The sequence below is a fragment of the Anthonomus grandis genome, chromosome 3, assembly GCF_022605725.1.
Source record: "Anthonomus grandis grandis chromosome 3, icAntGran1.3, whole genome shotgun sequence".
Taxonomy (NCBI): domain Eukaryota; kingdom Metazoa; phylum Arthropoda; class Insecta; order Coleoptera; family Curculionidae; genus Anthonomus; species Anthonomus grandis.
Window position 1 is genome coordinate 38,352,110 of NC_065548.1, and position 6,790 is coordinate 38,358,899.

The following is a 6,790-nucleotide window of genomic DNA, read 5'->3' on the forward strand; positions in this document are numbered from 1 at the left end:
TGTTAGGAGATTTTTTATATTTTAATAGTTAGCTCGCCATACCCACGGTTTTAAATACCTCATACCATTTTGTATCACTCGACATTCCCCTAATTCGGCAGAAGTGCTCGTGATTTATGGCTTCGTACCCGGAAAGCGCTGAAAAATACGCGCCGTCAAAGGAACTGTTCCCGCGATAAGTTCGAGCCTCCTGTAATAAAAAAGAAGTAGGGCATGCAAAAAATAATAGTTGTAACGAGTCTGAATTTCGGTTTTCGCCTTTAAAAACAGTCGTTGGAGAGTAGTCTTTGCGATATGTTAGACCAGGTGGTTGCATATTAGACAGGTACCGGGCTCCGCGCTCTTTTATAAAAATCCATAAAATATAAATAGTTGTATATAAAGTAAAGTGTAAAATCAGAGATTGCCGCGATTAACCAATTAAAGTTTATGAGAATAAATTAATTTCTCGTAACCAATTACACGACTTTCTTTTTCTGTCTACAAGTCGAACACCCGACGTAATCCCTAATTAAATAGGGTGGAACCTAACATAAAATTTTGATCCTTCGTGCCTGATGTGGAAAATATGGTAGTGCAACCCATATTTAGTATATTTTCGTCGATGTTCCAGCAATCAGTGTTCCTAGTAGCAGGAAAACAAGTCAATAATTAAAGGTTAGTCAATTATAACCCAAGTAATTAAAGCCAGCAGTAAACCTAGGGTCATCCTGACTTCCAAACCGTTACCTTAACGTTTTTGATGAGCTGTTTTGTTCAAATTAAGTTAAGATTTGTACAAGTTGGTTTTAATTACACCTATAAAGTTTGGTTGTTATTTTCTATTTACATTTTAACCTTCGTAACCTACAGTAATTAAGCTGTTTTGTGGATTTTTACTTGAAACCTATATTTATATTTTAACCTAGTTCAATAAATGCAACCATAATTTAATGAAGAGTTTATATAACCCTTAATAAACTAAATCTTTCAACCCTAAAAACCTATTTGACATATTATAAACTACATTTTTAGCTCTAAACCTTATTTTTTTTTATTTAAACTTACATGTTTTTAATGTTTTTAAGATTAAAATTCTCATATTCACCCTTCTAAGAATTGAGTTATGCATTTTAAATAGATTTTTGCATATATAGCCTTAAAAACAAAATACTTGTATCCAGCCTACTAAACTATTGATGATAAAATTTAATAATTTAATTTAAATTTTATTTGGTGTGTTTTTAATCTCTTTCAGGTTTTGTAAAATTTGGTTTAGCCTTGGTTGTTTAACCCATTAATTTTTATATTGTTGTTTTAAGATTTTTAACCTTTAATTTTTCTTTTTTGGCATAGGTAAATAAGTGCAAAACTTTTTATTGTTTTCTCAGTTACCATCAAAATGGCGGAAGATCTTAGTTCAGAACAAATTTTAGATAAAGCTAAGGCAGAAATAAAATTCCTCATTAACAAAAGAGGTCACATGAAAGCCTCTCTAACTCGTTTCCAAACATTTTTAAATGCCTTACCCCAACTCGAGCTTTTAACTCCTTCAGACCTCGTCCAAATTGAGACCAGGTTTAAAGCTGCTGATTCCCTTTTGCAGGAATTTGAACAAATTCAATTGGGTATCGAAGACATTTGTTTGATGCACAAACTGCCTGATGCTCAAGATCAGACCGAGGTCAGATCAGACTTCGAGGAAAATTACTTCTCAATAATTTCCAAGGCAAAACTTATATTACAAGCCACCAACCTCAAAAATGCTAGCAACAATCCTAGTTTAACCGTTGAGACTCACCCTGAGCTCAGCAACAACCCTATAAATAATATGGCTAGTATTTTATCCACTAAATTACCTCCATTATCCATACCAGAGTTTTCTGGTTCTTACCAATCATGGACCCAGTTTCATGAAACCTTCGAGGCTCTTATTGATTAAAATCCCTCGTTACCCAAGGTGCAAAAATTTTACTATCTCCAGTCTGCCGTTAAAGGAGATGCTGCCCAGATAATTAGCTCCCTTACAGCTACCGATGGCAACTATGCTGTTGCATGGAATTTACTCAAAGAGCGCTATGAGAATAAGAGGGCCATAATTCATGCTCATATGAAAGCAATTTTCAGTTTGCCATCCCTTAAAGAAGATAACCATATCCAGTTACGCAAATTCTTAGATAACTTTCAAAAACATTATCGATGTTTAAAAAATCTAGGTGAAAATGTGGATAACTGGGACACACCCTTAATATATCTACTTACTTCAAAATTTGGCCAACTTACACGTAGGGAATGGGAAATCTATTCCAAGAATTTTGATGACCCTTCAATCCTTAACCTCACTACATTCCTCACAGAGCGTTGCCACCTCTTAGAGTCTATTGATTTTAAAGTGCAAAATAAACATGATCCAAATCCTCAAAAGAGTTATGGTACACCTAAGACATTCACCAATGCCGTTTTTGAAAGTAAATGTCCTGTTTGTAAAGATAGCCATTTTGTTTATGCATGTGAGAAATTCCTCAAACTTCCTGTGAGCGAAAGGTACAGTGAGGCGAAACGTCTAAAATTATGTACAAATTGCCTACGCCCAGGTCATTTTGCATCTGTTTGCACATCCAAACATTCTTGTAGGGCTTGCCAGCGAAGGCATCATTCATTGCTACATTACCCCACAAATAACTTTGAGAAAGATTCCAGGCACATAACTTCAAATGTAAATCCAAGTATTACTAAGCAACCCGCTCAAAATACGCTTTGCGCCCAAATAAGGGCAACCTCAAGCAATAACCATGATGGTATTAACCCAACACAGTTGCCCAATCCTCAAAGAGGTAACATAAATCCTCATCTTTGTGAAACCCCGAGTTTCTTGCCATCGAATCAATTACCCCACGCTACTTCACACCAAGTGGTAGTAGATCAAAAGGTTTGTAATCCTCAACAAGAGAATAATCTTCAGCCTGATTTGCCTATCGATTACAGTTTTGCTTGTGCTAATTCTGTACCAAATACTTTTGTGCTCCTATCTACTGCTTTAGTTTATGTTTATGACAGCTGTTCGAGACCCATACCCTGTAGAGCCTTACTTGATAGCGGGTCACAGTCTAATCTTATATCAAAGACCTTGTTTGATATCCTAAACCTCAAGTGTGAGAAAGTGCACATCCCTGTTTGTGGTATAAATCAGGGAACAACCTATATTAATAAGAAAACCTCATTAACGATTAAGGACTTAAGTAAGAGTCATCATTTTAATCTGACTGCCTTAGTAATCGATAAAATTACCGATAAATGTCCTCAGCAGACGCTAAATGTATCTAATTTCATTATTCCCAAAGAAATTACTCTGGCAGACCCCACTTTCTTTGAATCCTCTGAAATTGATCTCCTTATAGGAGCTAGTCTATTTTATGACCTGCTTATTTCAGGTCAAATGAAACTTGGAACAAGGAATCCTATCTTGCAGAACACCAAACTTGGTTGGGTAATTTCTGGACCTATGCATGTTTCCAAGGGTTTTACACCCCTGAAATCCATATCGGCTTTTTCCTTGAATAATGAGTTTGAGCTAAAACAATCACTTGAGAAGTTTTGGCACATTGAAGAACCCTTCCATGAACCCTGTAAGCTTACCCCAGAGGAAATGGAGTGTGAATCCCATTTTAAGAGTACCTTTACTCGAACTTCTTCGGGTAGATTTGAAGTTAGTTTGCCCTTAAAGGGCACGGTATCCAAACTAGGTGATTCCCAAGAAATTTCCATGAAAAGATTTTTGGCTATTGAAAGACAACTTACAAGGAACCCTGAACTTAAATTCTCTTACACGCAATTTATTCAGGAATATGAAAAATTAGGACATATGTCAAAAATTAATTCCCAAGAAAAAACGTCAGACCCCATCTATTACTTGCCCCACCATGCCATTGAGAAATTGGACAGCACTACTACCAAGTTAAGGGTAGTGTTCGACGCCTCATCTAAAACAACAACTGGCATTTCTCTAAACGATATTCTAATGGTTGACCATTGGTATCACGTGATTTCGTCACAAAATCCTGCAGATATCATCTCTAGAGGTGTGAGCCCAGTTGATTTGGAGAGTAATAATCTTTGGTGGCACGGACCCTCCTTTTTATTAAAACATAAAAGTTTTTGGCCTTCAAATAATCATGTGTCGAATTACGCTCGACAAAATACCGAGAAATCTAAAATAATCGACATTAATCCTAAATCCTTAATATTCTTTGCAAAGGAGAGCAATGATTTTGTTATGAGCCTATGCTCGAAATATTCCTCTTATTCAAAGCTCATTAATGTAGTCGCTTATTGTTTGCGATTTCATTTTAACTTAAAATATAAAGACAAAAGAATTGCTGGTGCCTCATCCCAAACTGAGGTAATACAAAGCGTCAATTGCCTTGTAAGGTTAATTCAGAGTTCCGCATTTCCTGAAGACCTATTCAGCCTAAAAAATAATAAGACGATAAGGCCTAGTAGTAAGCTTAGTACTCTCAACCCTTTTCTTGACAGTGATCTCCTCCTACGAGTAGGTGGTCGATTAAACCATTCTAAGCTGACGTTTAACCAAAAACATCCTATATTGATACCTTATAATCATCCCTTTTCTAAGCTTGTTGTCACCCATGAGCATATCCGCAATCTACATCCAGGAACGCAAGCTACGCTGTCATTTCTGGGGCAGCAATTTTGGCCTACAAATGGCAGGCAACTGGTTAAATCAGTGATTCGGAAGTGCATAATTTGTTTCAAGTCCAATCCTCGATCATTAAAAGCCCAAATGGCAGCTCTACCCAGTGTCCGGGTTACTCCTTCCTATGCCTTTTACAATACCGGTGTAGATTATGCCGGACCTTTTGTTCTAAAGGACTCCAAATTTAAAAATAGGAGGCTTCTTAAGTGCTATATTTGTTTGTTCGTGTGTTTGACAACCAAGGCAATACACCTTGAACTAGCTACAGAGCTGACCACTCAATCTTTTATTTCTGCCTTTTTGCGCTTTGTATCTAGAAGAGGTCTATGCAAAAATCTACATTCTGATAACGGTTCTAATTTTGTTGGGGCTAAGAATGAGTTTGACAAAATTAATACTATTTTAAGGGATGAAAGGTTTCAAAATGCGCTAAGGGATAATAAAATTCAATGGAGTTTTATTCCTTCTCACTCGCCACACTTTGGTGGTCTTTGGGAAGCTTCGGTAAAGTCCACCAAACAGCATCTTAAGCGTGTTTTAAATAATACTCCTCTACACTATGAGGAATTCTATACCCTGCTTGTACAAATCGAGGCCATACTGAACTCCCGACCGCTCACTCCTCTCAGTGATGACCCAAATGACCTCGAGGCGCTGACACCAGGGCATTTTCTTATTGGTCGCCCTCTTAATAAATATCCAGAGCTGGATTTATTGGACGTTCCTGATGGTCGCCTCTCCAGGTATCAGCACCTGCAAAAGATGTCTCAGCACTTTTGGCAGAGATGGTCTGATGAATTTCTGCATACCCTGCTCCAAAGGTTCAAGTGGAGGTCCAAGGTCAAGCCATCGGAGCTATTAGGTTCTCTGGTTCTATTAAAGGAGGACAACCTGCCTTCCTTGCAATGGAGAACAGGACGTGTTGTCGACTTACATTCTGGAAGTGATGGAACAGTTCGTGTAGTGAGTGTGCGAACTTCTAGTGGTGTTGTGAAGCGCTCTATAACAAAGATTTGTCCCTTGCCCATCGAATCCCCCCGTGACATTCGCGAAAGTGAATAAAAAGGGGCTATCCCTTTGTTGACGCTGTAAAATGTGTTTATTTTGCTTAATTTAGTATTATATGAAATCTATATTTTAAGCTAGCTTTTAGTTATGCTTTGTTCATCCAGTGGAATAATCATTTGTATTTATTTTACGAAATGTCCATGCTAATTTTTAATAATACAGTCCACTTCTCATCCTATTTGTACTAGGAATATAATCCTTTTAGTTTAAGATTACCTATTTGTTTTTTGAAAAAGCAATGATGCGTCTATTTTTAAGCGTGATTTGGTAATGTAATTTAAAGCACAACTGTTTTTGCTGGTGTATATATGTTAATTTAAGTACTTAACTGCTTATGTAAATCTTAGTCTTAATTTTGCAGTCTCTGATTTAGGTAAGCATCTCATCTCCATTTTCTGATTATTTTGAAAGATATCTCCCGGATACTTTCAAGGGCGGCGGTATGTTAGGAGATTTTTTATATTTTAATAGTTAGCTCGCCATACCCACGGTTTTAAATACCTCATACCATTTTGTATCACTCGACATTCCCCTAATTCGGCAGAAGTGCTCGTGATTTATGGCTTCGTACCCGGAAAGCGCTGAAAAATACGCGCCGTCAAAGGAACTGTTCCCGCGATAAGTTCGAGCCTCCTGTAATAAAAAAGAAGTAGGGCATGCAAAAAATAATAGTTGTAACGAGTCTGAATTTCGGTTTTCGCCTTTAAAAACAGTCGTTGGAGAGTAGTCTTTGCGATATGTTAGACCAGGTGGTTGCATATTAGACAGGTACCGGGCTCCGCGCTCTTTTATAAAAATCCATAAAATATAAATAGTTGTATATAAAGTAAAGTGTAAAATCAGAGATTGCCGCGATTAACCAATTAAAGTTTATGAGAATAAATTAATTTCTCGTAACCAATTACACGACTTTCTTTTTCTGTCTACAAGTCGAACACCCGACGTAATCCCTAATTAAATAGGGTGGAACCTAACAAGGCTTACAATGATGTGTCACGAGATGTGGGTTTCCATTTGACCTATCAAAGT